Source organism: Alligator mississippiensis, chromosome 2 (genome assembly GCF_030867095.1).
Source record: "Alligator mississippiensis isolate rAllMis1 chromosome 2, rAllMis1, whole genome shotgun sequence".
Classification (NCBI taxonomy): Eukaryota; Metazoa; Chordata; order Crocodylia; family Alligatoridae; genus Alligator; species Alligator mississippiensis.
In genome coordinates, this window is record NC_081825.1 from 2,946,750 (window position 1) to 2,963,138 (window position 16,389).

Genomic DNA, 16,389 nt, shown 5'->3' on the forward strand with positions numbered 1-16,389 from the left:
AGCCCCAACCCAGCCCAAGGGATGGAGGGCAGGAGGCACGGCCCTGGTTTCCCAGTCCCCTTCCACGCTCCCAACATTTCAATGCATCACCTGGCTATGGGCAATTGCCCATAGGGCCCTGTCCATCCCTCCTCCATGCACGCAGCCATCAATGGGGTTCTGCACGAGCAGCTCGGGGGCGCTGAGAAGACAGGTCTTATTTTAAATGACACAAAGGAGCTGCCACATTCTCCCTTCCCAGGGCTGTGGCAGGGGCTAGTCCAGCTTCTCAGCATGGCTATTGCAGCCTGGAGCCTGTTGCAGGGTCCTAGGATCACAGGGAAGCTGGGCTGGAAGGGACCGCACGAGTCCCCTAGCCCAGCCCTCTCCCTCGGGGAATCCCAGGCTCCTGAGCCTTGTGCAGCTCTGCTCCAGGCTGAGCTGACCACACTGGGGGTCAGGACAGGATTTGCCCCCCAGTCACATCAGTACGGACTGGGTAGTGGGGTGGTGGTTTCCTTTGCAGCTGGGGCACGGCCTTTACCTGGGGTCTCTTGAGCATCTATTAACTCCCTCAGCAGCAGCAGGGCCTTGGCAGCTGTGGCCCCCCTGCTTTCCCTGGCATGGGGCGATGCCTGGGGCATGGGGGTACAATGCCTGGGGTTGTCAGGGCTGTTTTGCGATAAACTACGGTAAAAGCCGTGTTGTGCGGCTCCAAGGTCAGACACGGGGTTTGTCTTGGCTGGTTTGGACAGGGCTGATCCTGCCTCAGGCAGGGGTCGGACTGGATGTGACCTCTGGGGAGGGGGGGGCATGGTCCCTTCCAGGCACTGTCTCTAGGACTCTCACCAGGATCTGGCCTGGCTGGTGAACTTCCAGCAGTTGCCAATGCCTGGACTGGTAGGGGCAGAGGGTTGCTGACTGGGGAGACTGGTGCCTCCCTGAGCCTGGGTCCACGGTGGTGCTGAGGGGGGACTCTCCAGCTGGGATCTGCAGCTTACGTGCAAACGCAGCCGTCGCACTGCTCATCTGGAGCTCATCACGGCCACCTGCTCCCAGAGCAGACGTGCAAACACACCCGTCTTGGCGGACGAGAACATCCCAGGGCCCCGACGGGGACAGACGCTGAGCTTCCTCCCTGCGCACGATGGCTCGGAGCCGATGCTGGCTAGCATTCGACGCAGAGGCGGCTCTGAGCCTTGCTTCCAGCTGTCGGCACGCTTCTCCAACCGGCTGCATCGGGCCAAGAGTCTCAGGGCTTGGCCCCAGTCCTGATGTGGGCCGGTGGGGGAATGTTTTTCCCTTTTGGAAGGAAAGCTGGAGCGGGTTAGATCCTGTTGCTTCGTCTCATGCTGATCCCAGCAAGGACGCCCACTTTGGCACCATTCACATGCCCGCTACCGTACTTTCTCGCATACAACACACCCCAGAATAAGACCCTCACGGGGATTTTGAATGAAGAACAAAAGATCTTTCCTTGCCCTACTTCACGGAGCAGCAGCAGCGTGGGAGCTGGCTTGCTCATTGTCCTGGGCCCTGTAGCTCACGCTCTTACTGTATTTCTCCTTTATAACACGCACTTGAATTTCCAGCAGTGGCTTTTTGGAAACAAGGCAGCTGCTGCCTGCAGGGAAATATGGTATTTAAAGTTGCTGTGCAAGGTCAGAGACCCATATCTCTCCGGGTCTCCCTGCTCCAGATGAGCACCGGGGTGCTAGTGGACATGTGAGCTGTTCCCGGTGCACCCTCCTGGGGCTCAGTGGTAGGTGGCATCCTTGTCTGCCGACCGCTGGCCTCCACTGAGCTCCTTTTGGCTGTGGATACGCTGCTATCGGCAGCACAGCTAGCTGGCACCCAGCTGGCATGGACCTGCCTGCCCTGATCATCTGCTCCTCCCTCTCATCCCTGGCTTGACCCACGGCTTCCTGCCTCTGGCCCCTTGCTGGTGCTGACCACATCTTCAGCATCCAGACTCCACGGCCACGGGCTCCAGGCCCTGGCAAGAGTCATCCTGGCTCTGGACTGGGGTCCTTGGCCTTGGCCCTAGACCTCCCCCCAGGTCCAGCCATGGCAATGTGAGTGCATCTACACCTCCTTCTGCTGGCTGACAGATGGGCAGAGCCTGCCTTCAGGTCCTGAGTGCCATGCATATGCCCGTGATGGGGGAGCTGTGAGCGTGGACTCCCTCCGGGCTCGGGGTGCAGCTCTACGCTGTACAAATTGGGCCCCAGACTGCCTGACCCCTGACACAGCCCCAGGCATCGTCCCTGCCCCCAGGAAAGCAGGGGGGTGCAGCCACCAATGTCCTGCTGCTGGTTAATAGACTCTCCTGAAACCCCAGGATCCATCCTGCCCATTAGCTGATTGCTGATCTCATTGGAGTCCCCTCTTTGCCCTCATGCCGGAAGCAATGCTCACCATCCATGCACGCTGGAAACCAGAGCCGCCACTGCCCTGCTGGCATTTCCCTGGTCCTGGCACCTTGTGGGGGGCAGATCTGGGCACTCACAAAATTGCCGGGGCACTGGAGGTGAATAGGTGGGTCAGGAGCAGCAGACTGGGGCAGGTCACCTTGCTCTGGCCTCTGAGGGCTGTGCAGGGGCCTAGGAAACCAGCTGGACCCGAGGAGCTGGTGCCTTTGGGCACCCCCCAGGATTGGGCCCTGCAGGATCCATCCTCTTCCCGGTGCTTCCAGAAGGGGCAGGACCCTCCATCATGGGAGATCAACCCACCCTCCCACCCGGCCCAGCTTTCCACCACGGGGAGAGGCCCCAGCCCCTCCGCTGCACCCCTGCGGCAGCTCTATGCCCCCACAGATACCCCCATGGGTTTGGGCCGTGGGGCAAGGAGGCAGCATTCGCCTTTCCGCTCCCACCCCCATGCTTGTGCCAGAGGCACCGACTCCGCTTTGCAGCAGGCATCTGAAGGGAGAAATGATATTAGCAGGGACACCGACCTCCGCCAACGGGAGGTGACAGCTGGCGACCGGCTCCTTCCAGCAGTGTTCCCGGAGCGGCCACCTGGGAATTTCTCATCCGGGTCCTGACAACATCCCGAGGGTTTAGGGGATGGAAACGACCAGGCTTTATTGTTTTTAGCAGCTTTTAATTAAGCCCCGAGGCTCAGGGAGGAAAACTTCCAGCAAAAAAAGGATTGGGTTTTTTTCTTTTTCTTTCTGGTTTTCACTGATTTTTTCGTCCCTGGAATGACATGTGTACCGGATTCAGATGCATCCAAGCTCAGGGTTCCTATGGCAACCCCATCAAGTGCTTGTCAAGCGATGCCATCGTGGAGAGAGGATCGGGGATGTAGCAGGCTCTGGGCTCCTGCGCTGCACCTTGGCTCAGGCCCAGGGAGCCCCGTGCCTGCCGCAAGAGTTCGAAACAGACCCCGTGAGTTCGTAGTGTTGCAGGGATGCGCTAGCCGTGATGGTCCCAGGGATACCCGCGAGGAAGGGGGCTTGGTCGGGGATCTCTGCTACCAGACCGTGTGAGTTTGCAGTCTCACCCTCCCCATAGTTCAGAGCCAGTCGCTTTCCCCCTCTGTGCCTCAGTTTCCCCATTGGGCAATTACAAATCTGCCGTTGTTAAGAGATCTGCTGGGTCTCTCAAATCAAGTGAATTTAACTACCTCTCTCCTGTCCTGGCTTGACCTGGGCCAGGTTAGATGGGATTTTTGATGTTTTGGGTCATGTGCCTGGGTGTTGTGCCAGAGGGTTCACCCCAGACAGACAGCCCAGATGTGCACCTGAGTGTGCTCGGACCCTGGGGACACGATCTCAGGGCTGCTCACTGAATCAATGAGGGTGTGAAGGGAGCTCAGGAGGTCACATCCAGTCCACCCCCCTGCTCCAAGCAGAACCAGCCCCAGCTACATCATCCCAGCCAAGGTTTTGTCTTAAAAACCTCCAAGGATGGAGACTGCACCACCTCTCCAGGAGCCTGTTCCAGGTCTGTACCAGGACACCTGCTGCAGCGTGGCTTACCTCTAGGCTGGGTCGAAGCAGGGATATGACTTCTTCAAGGTTACACACACAGCCAGTGAGGAGAAGAAGCTTAGAGAAGCAGGGAAGAAGGATCAGTCCATTTTGCACATACCAGGAGACTCTGTGTGCCTTCCTCCACCGTGCCATGGTGCCTGTCTCTGGACCTTTGCCCCTGCCAGTTTGGTGAATGAAGGAAGAGGAGGGTGATGCTGATGAGCTTCTGGGAGGTGTCTTTGACCATGACCTCTGTGCTGTGGCGTGGGAGAGATGTCTCCAGCGTGATCTGCTCGCAGTGCGAGATGAGGGCACGCCACAGATCTGCCTGGGGAGCAGATGCATGTGGCGCTCTGTGCTGCGACAGATGGTGTCCTGGTGGGACCTGGGGGAGCGTGGTGCCCAGGGCGGGTGTGACTGTGCCCAGGGCGGGGTGTGACTGTGCAGGGCAGGTGTGAGCACACAGTGCTGCTTTGTATGCTGCCAGCATTGCTTTGCCATGGCACCTGGGTATTCCTGCTACCATGGCCAGAGCAACGTAGAAAGCAGTGGGGAGGAGAGAGAGCGCACTGATCCTCCCAGAGCCATGGGGGTCACGTGCAATCCAGGCCTGCCTGAGGCAGGATCAGCCCCATGCAAACCTCATTTCCAAGAAGACACAGTTGCTCCTGACACAGCCCCAGGTATCACCCCTGACCCTGCCTTGGGAAAGCAGGGCGGCTACGGCCGCCAACATCCTGCTGCTGCTAGGGGGGGGTCATGGATGCTGCAAAGCCCCCAGGCAGAGGCCGTGCCCCTGGTGCAGAGGAGAGGAAACCCCCCACTATGGACCAGTGCCCCAAGTGGACCCAAGTGGTGCCCCAGTGGACCCGTGGGAAATCCCTTCCGGCTCCAGTGCAGCATTGGGTTGAGCCTGAGTGGGGGGCAAGACCTTCCAGCCAGGACCCTGCGGGGTTGGTGCAGCAGGAGCACTGGCACAGCCCAGTCTAGAGCCTCTGTCAAGCTCAGGAGGCTTTAAACTCCCTGTGTTCCCCTTCACCCCAGGCACCTGGGCCGCGATGGGCCTGCTCCCAAGCTGCATACTCCAGGGGCAGGCATTTGCACCTAGGAAAGTGGACAGTCGGGGCCAGCAGCCTGAGGGTCACCAGGTGACATGTCTAGCTCAGGTTCCCCATTCCCTGGGAAGCAGCCTCCGCAGCGTGCTCACAGGACGCGGGAAGCCAATGAGCCACCAAAGAAACAGCGATCAAAGAAAGGCAGAGTGTTGAATGGGCCTGAAGCTTGAGAGGCTTGAAATCACAGGAGCTGGAGCTGTGTGCTGGGATGCAAAGGCCCTGGCGGGGCAGGGCCACCCCACGTGCTGAGATATGGAGCCCCTGGGGAGACCAGGCTGTCCCGTGTGCTGGGATGTGCAGGCTCTGGGGGGATCGGGCCAACCCGTGTGCTGAGACGTGCAGACCTTGGGGTGATGGGGGCCATCCCATGCACAGGCCCCGAGGTGATGGGGCTGTCCCATGTGCTGGGATGTGTGGTCCCTGGGGATCATGGGGTCGTCCCGAGAGCCAAGATGCACACACCAGCTTGTTATGGCAGGGTCACTCGGGGGAACTACACTCCCAATTGCAAACCCAGAGACCTGCAGCAGCCTCCTGCCCCCAGCTGGCCGGGCACCAGCCTCTCATGCTGCCTTGGGCCCTGGGAGGAGACTGCTCCCACGCTGAGCCATTGAGACAAGTCCCTGCCCTGTGGGTCTGGACTCTGCTACAGCCTCCCTGTGTAGCCCCTGGCAAGTCCTTGAGCCTCTCTGCTGCAGCCCCTGAATCTGGACGGAGCTGGAAGCCCTCTCTTCCTCCCACCTGTCTGGCTTAGCCTGGAAGCTTGGGGCACAGACTGCCTCTTCCCACCCCAGCGAGGTCCCAGTCTTGGCCTGGGGGTTTCTACGTACAATGCAGTGAACCTCTCAGGTTTGTCTCCGGGCCAGGCAGGGGCTGCAGCGTCCCTGCCTCTCTCCCAGCCTCTGGCCAGAGGAGCTCGTCTGAGGCCAACCTGGGACCTGAGCCCAGGATGTCTTAAATAGCCAAGCAATCGATAACTTGTGACCTGCCTGACTCATTAGCAGCAGCTCTTCCTGCAAGTCAAAACTCTCCTCATTTAACTAAACCCTCCACATTTAATTAACTTCAGGGCTGCACAGATACTGCCAGGACGAGCCATTTATCAATGCAATCAGCATACGACGGGACAACCAGACCCTCTGTGGAGAGAGCAGTAGTGTCTGGGCGTCTCCTTCCCGCTGGATCGGGAGGGAATGGAGTCTCTGGACTCTGCTGGGAAGGGCAGGGGTGTGTTAGCCCCACTTCGCAGCCGGGCTCACTGAGGCTGGGAGTGACTGTCTTGCAGCTGCGCAGTGCTGGGAGGAGAGCTCAGTCCACAGTTGTGGCTGCAGCCATCTCTCAAGGGCCAGGCTGTAGCTCTTTGAGAAAGGGCCCGAGGGACCCTCTTTACCCTGGTCCCGTGTCTGGGTGCAGGATACCCAGCAAAACTCTTCCAGCGGCGACGGGTATGATCTCTCTACTGCTCCATTGCTCCCCAGGCCAGGCCTCTCCATCCTGGGACTTGCCTGAGGTCCTGAAGGGAATCGGTAGCAGAGGCCACATCCTTCCAAGGCCGAAGCCTCCCAGGCCTGCAGCCCGATGCCAGCTCCGCTCTACGCTGCCCTTTCTATGCCACGGTGAGCCGAGCGTGCCCAGCTGCTTACATTCTGCTTGTGACTGTGGGAGACTGCCATCGTGCCTCAGTGTTCCCAGCTGTAAAAGAGGCACATGGACCAATTCCAAGGTCACTTTGAGGAGAATTGCAGAGGAAAATTCAGGGTGGGGGCCCACGGCTTGACACAGCACCCCCAGCCCAATTCCTTGGGTGCACTGCTCGAGATGCCCCCTCCCCAGAGCCCGTCACAGGACGGTGCCAAAGCTGGCACGGCCCCAATCCCGCTTCTAGGAGCCGCAATAAGGCTCCTAGAAGGGTTAATAAGGATATTAAGGCCTCCTAGCTGGCAAGATGGGGTCAGGCCGCTTAGTGTGAGCCGGGCCTGGCTTCCAGAAACAGCGCCTTTGTCTGAGCACTTGGGGAAGGGGCGGCGGAGGCCTCCCCGCTGCTCCCAGAGCCGATTCCTTCGTCCCATGGCCCTTTGCTCTGCGCCGGGGGCATTAGCGGGGACGGGGGTGCTGCGAGCCCCAGCACGGCACGAGAGGCCCGGCTGCTCTGCACACCCCACCCCGCCACCGGCTGGAGGTGCACACCCCACCCCACGACGGGGGGCAAGGCCGGCGGCCTGCTGCTGCTGCTGAGACTGGTTGAGGGAGGCAGGGATTTGGATAAGGCAGCTGCCTCTGCCCAAGCCCTTGGACCCGGCCGTGAGCCCGCGAGCTGGGGCTCTCCCTGCGCACTTGATGCTGGAGGGGGTTGTACGCCGGGGTGAAGGCCGGGAGGCTCGGAAACAGCCCGGTGGGGACCTGGAGGTCTCGAGCCACCGGGGCTCAGCCACCAGCACGCGACGAGCCACCCGCGGTGCCGTGGGCGTGCCGGCGCGTGGGCCCCGCGGACACCCGCGCCCATGGAACGTTCACACTGTTGTCCCGCAGGCGGATACATTCCCTTCCGGCCGCCTCCTCATTGGCCGGCCCCGGCCCGAGGCCACGCCCCCATCCCGCTCCAGAGGACGCCCCGCCTCCTGCCTCCTCCGGAACGCCGTGGCCAATGAGCGCGCGAGGGGGCCGCACGGCCTCGCCCAGCTCTGAGGGGCTGGACCAATGGGCAGCGGCGGGGGCGTGGCCGGCAGAGGGCGGGCGGCGGCGGCGCGGAGTGAAGCGAGTCTGGGGCAGGTGAGTGCGGCTGAGCCCTCCCACGTGCCCCTCCTGCCCCAGCCAGCCCCCACCTGTGCCCCTCCTGCCCCCGCCCTATTGCCTGTGTGCCCCCTGCCTCCCTCCTGCCCCAGCCCCCCTTGCCTGTTTGCCCTCTGCCCTGCCCAGGCCCCCCCAGGCTCCGGAGGCAGGGTGGGGGGTGCCTCCTCCATGCAAGCACAGGGACCCCCTGCCCAGGGTGCGGCTCCCGGGGCACCTGCCTTGCTTGCTGGGGCAGACGGGGGCTTCTCCGTGGCGCGGTGCCCCGGGGCATGCGATGGGGCTCCCCTAGGCTGGAGGGGAGGAGACGGAGCCCGTGGCTGGGTGCAGCGGGAGGGGGTGCTGTCGCCGGTGCATCGCTGGGTCTTGGGGGCCCGGGCTGCAGAAGGGCAGGATTGTGGGGGGTGACACAGGACGTGGGAAGTCCACGGGCGCGGGGTGGGAGAGGCGAGGGTACCTCCCCGCAGCCCCCCTCGCGCAGGCAGGCGCTGCATTGTCCGGCTGCGCTGGGTCTGCGTCCTTCTTCTGACTCCCGGTCAGCCGTTCCCTCCTCTCCCACCGTCTCCGGCCCCCGGGAAAAGGCACCAGCGCCCGAGCTGTGCAGAGCCGCCGGTGCCTGCGGGGCTGGGACTTTGCCAGGCAGCGGCAGAGCACGGGCGAGAAGACGGCGGCATTTGCTGCTGCTCCTCCCGGGGTCAGCATCGCGCTCGGACACGGCACCGCAGGGGCAGGAGTTCCCGCCGGCGCTGTTTGCAGGGGAGCGTTCCCACTCCCCGGGGTCTGTCGATCCCCTTTGCAGCAGCCAGACGTCAGCAGCGGCAGCCCCTGCTTTCCTCGGCGATGCCTGGGGCTGTGCTGGCGGGGCTCCAAGGTCTGACACAGGGTTTGTCCAGGCTGGTTTGCACAGGGCTGATCCTGCCTCAGGCAGGGGTTGGACTGGATGTGACCCCACAGCTCCCCGCCAGCCCCACCCGGCTCTTGCTCATGCCCCCATCCTGGGGGATGTGGCTGGACCGTCACACGGAGGTTTGGGAGCCGAGCGCCTGGTGCTGTCCATGGGACTTGCTGGATATTTGTGTCCCCGTCTGGCTCTTCTCACCGGCACGTGCCCTTGATCTGCATACACAGCGTGGCTGTAGCTGTCATGGAGGGCATGTCACAGCAGCCTGCACAGGTGGGGTGCAGGCTTTCTGTAGGGTATCGGCAAGTCTGTCTGCTCACGGGGAGATGTGGAGTGATGCCTTGAAGCCTTGCTCCGTGCCAGGGCAATGGCACGGGGGGTTTGAAACCTCTTGGACACCGAGTATCAGGGGCATCGAGGAGCAATTGGCAGGCAGTGTCATTGCTCCTCATGGCATGTGCTCAGTGTCTGCTGTGGCATTAGGGCTATGGTGGAACGGTTCAGAGAGTAGCCATGGGGGCAAGTAAGGAAGGGCAAGAAGCAGGATGATGGGGGTCCCCGCGGAGAAGTGGTTGCCAGAAGCAGGGATCTCCAAATCTCCTGGACGAAGGCAGCATGGGATGGGCGGCTGCGAGCTGAAGTGAGGCAGATTCGGAGCGTCTGGAAGGGGCAAGTCATGAGCACTGGGGGCAGGCTGGTGCCAGACCTGGATCTCCCTTGCTGGAAGCCCTGGAGGTGGCACCAGCTGAGATGCTGCAGCCCCTATTCAGGCTGGGCGTTGCTGGCCCTGGCACTTCTAGAGTTGAACGTGCATTTAAATTGCTTTACCGTGTTAGCGGTGCAGCTCTTGTTTGGTCAGACCTATGGCTCCCCTAAAAACCACAGGCCTCTCCCCTGGGATTGCTGGAGGAACCGAGGCGCAGAGAGGAAGGTGACTTGACCAAGGCAGCAGTAGGGCCCTGTTACAGCAGTGACGGGGGGCTCAGTGGAGAGTCAGGGGCTTGGGGGGGACCCTCTTGGGGAGAAAGGCCGGAAATTTGGGCACCGTGTTATTTGGCTAGGAGGAGACAACAGGCGTGAATAAATGGTGTGTGGTTTGGAAAAGATGCATCAGGAGCTTGTGTTCTCCTTGCTGGCAGTGCAGATGGAGATCAAACTGGTGTCAGGAGACAGGTTTGTCCTGTACAGACATGCAAACAACAAGGGCTGGAAGGGAGCTCAGGAAGTCACATCTAGTCCACCCCCTGCTCCAAGCAGCACCAGCCCCAACTACATCATCCCAGCCAAGGCTTTGTCTACCGGGACTTAAACACCTCCAAGGAGGAAGATGCCGCCGCCTCTCTGGGTAACCTACTCCAGTGCTTCACCATCCTCCTCGTGAGAAAGCTTTTCCTAATATCCAACCTCAACTTCTTTTGCTGCAGCTTGAGCCCATTGCTCCTTGTCCTGTCACCTGCCCCCGCTGAGAACAGCCCAGCTCCATCCACCCCCAGGTCCTTTTCTGCAGAGCTGCTGCCCACCAAGTCACCCCCATCCTGCACCGGTGCATGGGATTGTTCCCTCCTCAGTGCAGGACTTTGCACTTCTTGTTGAACCACATGAGATTTCTTTTGACCCAATCCTCCTAATTTTCTAGGTCACTCCAAATCCTAGCCCTACCCTCCAGCGTATCTACTACTCTCCCCATCTTGGTGTCATCTGTGAATTTGTGGAGGGTGTGCTACATCCCATCTTCCAAATAGTTAATGAAGACATTGAACAGAACCGGCCCCAGGATCGACCCTGTCCTGTCTCCTCCTAGCTAAGCAACATGGTGGTAGCACTGCCGTGGACATGGAGGGATGTGGAGCAATGTCTTGAAGACTTGCTCCATGCTGGGGTGATGGCAGAGGGGGGGTTGAAGCCTCTTGAGCACTGAATGTCAAGGGCATCAAGGAGCAATAGGCAGGCGGCCTCATTCCTGCTCCTGGCATGAGCTGGTGGCTGGACTCGGTGTCTCTGGTTTGGTGGGGGCCTGGTGTACGAAAGGGGAGGGTGTGCATGGGACCCAGGTGTCCTGGCCCTGAGCCCCAGCCCTGTCTGTGACTGCGTCCCACCCCATTCTGCTCACGTGACGATTGCTTTCATGAGACGCTGGTCCTTTCCCATGTACTGTGCTCCCCCAGGCTGCGCTGTCTTCGTCTGGCTACAGAACTGCGGCAGCTGGCTAATTACCGCCACCACCAGCTAATTACTAGCGCTGCTGATCCGCCCGAGGGAAGAAGGGAAGGCCTTATGCCTGTTCATTTCCATGTCTTGGAGGACCTTGTGAATGTGAGCATGGGCTGTGCCAGCTGCCGGACCCTGCAGGGCTCCAGCCCCGGGGCGGATGCTGCTCACGGCTTTCCCGTGCGGCGGTGCCAGGAGAGGAGAGAGGAGAGGAAGACTCCAGGCTGGTTCGGGAAATAACCAAGATGCTCTTTGGCTTTGCTGCCGGATGGGGGAAAGCCACGAGCAGCCCAGCTGGAGCTGGTCACAGGGGAGCAGTGGCTGAGAGGAGGCCAGAGGAAAGGGCTGTGGTCCTGAGCCCTGAACTGGCTGCTGTCTAGAGCGGAGAGGAGAGACCTCCATCTCGGAGCCCCTTTCGGCCCCCGTGTGCTGCGCTGGCAGGGCCAGCCAGGGCCCGATCCAGGGGTGCCTGTGTGCGGGCAGTTGTGTGGCCCGGCTGCCTCCGGCTCTGCCTGCGCGGGCGCTGGTAGGTGAGATGCTCTGGAGCTGGTGTTCGTGGGCCTGGCCCAGGGGGGACAGCAGGGACGCTGCGAGCAGGGGTCAGCATAGGCTCTGTCCACCCCGCAAGAGTGGCAGGCTCTCAGCCAGGTCGATTATAGGCAGCACAAGCATGCCCGCCTCCTGAGTCTGGCTGTCATGCAGTGTTGTGCAGGGCGTAACCCATCTCCTCCTTTCCTTCGGTCACTCCTAGCCCCACGGACCTCACGGACCTGCTGGTCTCCATCTGAGCGCCTCCTTTCTGCCTTGCTCGTGGAAGTCGTGGGCTGGGATCGCTGCTGGCTCTGGACGTGCCCCGCTTGGTTGAGGCTGCTCCGGTGCTGGGTTCGAGTTGAGGCACTGAGACTGCGGGTGGTATTGGGCAGGGCATCTTGAGCAAGGAGCTGAGCAAGGTCAGCGGGACAAAGCCTTAAGGGTTTAGTTCAGGCCCGTGAGCCTGGAGCGGGTAGAATCGGTACCGGTGCTGGCCAGGCACACTGCACGGGGCTGGCAAGGAGTGGGGTGGCCGGCCAAAGGAAGGAAACTGGGCCCAGTCTGGGGCAAGGGGCAGGAGGCCTCTCCTTTAAGATGCTGCTCTGGTCCCCGAGCTGCCCGGATCCTGGGATGCAAAGACACGTCTGGGGTTGGCATTGGTTAAACAGAGGTGTGGGGATCCAGGGAGCTGAGAATCGGTTGGTGGGGGGAGAGGGGGTCTGGACTCCTGGGTTCTGCGATGGACCTCCCGGGAGCCACTTGCCTCGCTCAGTGCCTCAGTTTCCCTGCCTGTCCAGCCGCGAGGGGCACATGCCACGGGACTTCGTGCTCCCCATTGCAAGGCAAGTGCGTGCCTCTCTGGGGGGCTTGAATGCCTCCATTCCTTGAACACCACGTTCTGGAGAAGCCGCCCCTACCGCTGCCAGGCCCAGCCTGCCTCCCTCCATCTGTGCCACCATCTCGGCCTCATTCAGCACTGCCTCCCGGCTGTTCCCACCCCTCCTCGGCGTCGTCTCCGTAGCTGGAAGGAGAGCCCAGGTGACCTGACACCCATCCTGGGGTTGCAGGTCGTAGGCCGGGGCTGTCCGGCAGGATTTGGCTGGGGACTCTGAAGGTTTAAGGAACGAGGCTCTGGGCGATCGGGCTGGCTGCGATCCAGCGGCTTGTGTCACGGCACTGCCGGCCAGGACTCGTGGGTTCCAGCTGTGGTTCTGCACCAAATGACTTGTCTCGCCGTTCATTTGGCGTGGTTGTTTGGAGGCAGCGGGGATGCCCCTGGGATCCAGGCCTAGGTCCCCTGTCAGAGCTCTTGTTATCTCCCATGTAGAGTCAGAGACAACGAGGTTGGAGGGACCTCCGGAGGAGGGTGGGAAGCACGGGACAGGCTCCCCAGGGAGGCTTCATCCTTGGAAAACATCCATACAGGGAGATGAGGCGCTGATGGGGGCAGAGGCTGGATGGCAGCTGTCTGGGCTGGGGTAGGGGCAGCACATCCTGCGACAGGGCAGGGGGTGGCAGAGATGGTTCAGGGGGTCATCCGACCCTGGTCCTTCTGACCCTGCGGTTCCTGAAGTCTTGGAAAGAGCGTGGGAAGGAGCCTGGGTAGAAAGGATGGGTTAATGGGTACGATCAGCACATCAGACTGCATGAGTGTGTGTGTGTGTGTGTGTGTGTGTAAAGTAGTCCCCACTGCTCGCCACGCTGGCTATAAGTCACATGTGTGCAGTGAGTTCCACTTGCACACCCACGAAAATCATTTCTATCGGCAATCACCGAAATGCACAGGAAGGGGACTGGACCGGGAGCCCTTACCCCGGTGCTGGATGGGGGGACAGAGGGTTAAAGGGCCTAATGACTCAATTAGCTGCTTCTGGGGGGCAGGGAAGCCAGCTGGAAGGTGATAATAGGCTACTTAAACTAAACCATCCCCAAAGCAGCAGGGTCCTGCCCCCACCTGTGCCTACAGCTCTGGGCATGCTGCCCGCCCTGCTCTTTCCTGCTGGATGAGCAATGATTTTAAGCAGCTTTATTGATTTATGCATATTTACTTTGATATATTTTGACATGTGATTTTTTTTTTTTTTATAAAGCTTTTACCAGCGTTTAGTAATTAGTTAATTGCCTGCCCCCACCACCCCTGATTTCGCACCACCCTGAAAATTTAAATGGAGAAAAACTGAAAGAAATGCTTGAAAATAAGCATTGATCTTTTTTCAGCTGTCGAAATGATAAGAGCAATCAAGTTCTGCCAAACCTTGTTATCCATGAGGTCGAGTAAGATGCTCGTTAGGGCCCTTCTGCTGCTTTGCTGTGGATCTGTATTTGCTTGTGAGAGTTTAATGATCCATTTGCTAAAATCCCTGCCCATTCCCATATGTGCTGCTTTGTAACCCTTTGTCAGCCGGGCTGGATGAAGCCAGCAATGTCTCTGGGAGGGGGGCGCGATGCGTCTCACGTGACTCATTCAAGCATCACCGAAGGGCGTCCAAGGACAGCGAGATGCAGTGGATTTAAACCTAACCAGCCAGCGCTGGCTGTGGGATTTGTCCAGGGTAGGAAGGCTCTGGGATGGACTGGGTTTTTCTAGGGACTATCCTGAGTTAGAGGAGCAAGCAGTAATCCTCATGCTCTCTCGTGTGGGGTGATAGAGCCATCTGATCTGGCCCTTGTGGGGTTTGGGAGCTGCTTCTTTGGGCCTGGTTAGTCCATGCAGGGTTTTCTGCACCTTCAGTAGCAGCTGGGGTTACCCTTAAGTGTGTCACAACAGCTGGAGGACGTGGGCTTGGGGGGCCCTGGTCCACCGTGATGGTGCAGACTTGGGCATGGAGCACTGCAGCTTGCCAGAAGGGCTGTGCAGCCGTACGGTCCAGGGCATCTATGCCACCGCGTTTGCTGCAAGTTGGCCAGGGAGACCCAGGTCCCCGGCACCGGGGCCATGCACAATGCAGTCTTGGTATGCCTGGACCCCAGGCTCTGCCTCCCAGGATGATTTCTGCAGCAACAGATGAACAGCCCTGCCTTTTCTGCGGGGCTTCGGCTGCAAACTGCCTGCATCGAAGACAAGCGATTGCGCCGAGCATGGGGAGAGACCAGGTGTGTTGCTGAGAAGTAGGATCCTGGCCAGGAGAGGTCGTGGCCGGCAGAGATCGTGGATCACGGAGAAGTGGGGCTGCAGGGTCGCACCTAGGCAAACCCCTGCCTGAGTCAGGATCAGGCCCATCCAAACCGACCCAGACCAACCCCGTGTCCGCCACAATACAGTCAACCCTGACACATCCCCGGGCATCGCCCCTGCCCCCTGGAAAGCAGGGGGGCTGCGGCCACCAACGTCCTGCTGCTGCCAGGGGGGTCATGGACGCTGCAGAGAGCCCAGGCCCCGGCCGTGCCCCTGCTGCAGGGGGAGGCAAAACCCCCCAGTCCAGACCAGTCTGAGCAAGGGGGAAATCCCTTCCTGCCCCAGTGCAACATGGAGCTGAGCCTGAGCATGGGGTGAGACCCTCCCACCAGGACCCTGCAGGGTCGGTGCAGCAGGAACATTGGCCTAGCCCAGCCCGGGCTGCAGCAGCACCAGTGCCCTAAAACCCCCCTGACACATGGAGCAGAAAGGGGAGAAGGGGGCAACCAGCACAGCCCCAAATCGTGGGACATCTCCACCGCAGAGCGCACTAGATCATCTCCACCGGTGCCCGTCCACCCTCTCCTTGACCCCCCCCCAGTGATGGAGACTCCCCCTCCTTCCCCAGCATCTCTCCCACGGTCTCCCTTCTCAAACAGTGAAGAAGCATTTCCTGATCTCCAACATAAACCAACTCTGCTGCAACTTCTGGCCATGGCTTTGCATCCTCCTTTGCCGCAGGAGAGACCAGACGCTTTCCCTCGTCTCTCTGGCAGTCCTTCTGGGACTTGCAGGCTGCTGCCATGTCCCCTATTAAGCACCTTTTCCACCAGCTGAACCTGCCCAGCTCCAGTCTCTCCACCCGGATCTGCCTTCCAAGCCCTTCATCATCTCTGTTGCTGCCTCTGGTCCCTCCATAACTTCTCTGCATCCTTGCTAAAATGCGGAGCCCAGAAGCACACATGGGATCCAGATGAGGCGTGAGCAGCGCTGAGTAGGAAGGCACCAGCACCTCCCCTGGGATAAACCTGCCCCATTCAGATGTGCTCCCTGTGGCTCAGACCCACCAAAATGCATCGTTCCCTTCTCTCTGGCTCTCTGGGCATTGCAAGGTCCAGCTTGTGAGGACTTAAACCGTTCGTTATTTGGTTGAAAGCTGCAGCAGCGAGCCTGTCACAGACCAGACCGCTGGGTGTGGTGGGGTGAGGACTGCAGAGGAAGAGAGGCCCGCAGACTCGTGGCTTAAAGCTTTGAAATGTCTTTCTCCCGGCTGTAGGGGTCTGGCCCGTGAGCTTCGACATCTGGGGCTGGAGTGTGGGGTTCGGCGATGTCCTGAATGCTCCTGGCAGGGCAGGCCACGCGGTCTCCTCTGCTCCCACGACAGCAGAGATGCTGCAGGGCCAGGGGCTGACCCCAAGTCCACGGGGGCAGTGCCTCGAGGTGATGGAGAGCCGTGGGAGAATTGATGGGTGCCTTGGCATAGGGCACCGTGGCACGTGGCAGGGGGTGTATGCAGAGCCTGCGTGATGGTGGCATGTTGAAGCATGTCAGGGAGGAAAATAGGGCCCCTGGCATGAGGAGGGCAAGGGAAATGGGTGCCCGTGCAGCCTGTGGTTTGCAGGAAGGGGTGGGTAGGGGCACTAGGAGCCCCTGGCATGTCATGCACTCTCTTTACCAAAGCACCAAAACATCAAGCCTCTCTGATGCTCAGCCCCGCTCAGGTGCCAGGCAGGGCGGTTTCCCTTCAGGCACGCGTTTCTGCAGCAGAGCAGAG

General features: G+C 60.5%; 1 protein-coding gene across 1 annotated transcript in view; it reads left to right on the top strand.

Moving 5' to 3' along the window:
* Positions 1 to 7,774: 7,774 nt before the first annotated feature.
* ADISSP (adipose secreted signaling protein) overlaps positions 7,775 to 16,389 on the top strand; it is a 73,818-nt gene continuing 65,203 nt past the window's right edge. Inside the window, exon 1 of the mRNA XM_014600981.3 lies at positions 7,775 to 7,842. The gene's annotated coding sequence lies outside the window, so the exon portion shown is untranslated. The remainder of the gene's footprint in view (positions 7,843 to 16,389) is intronic.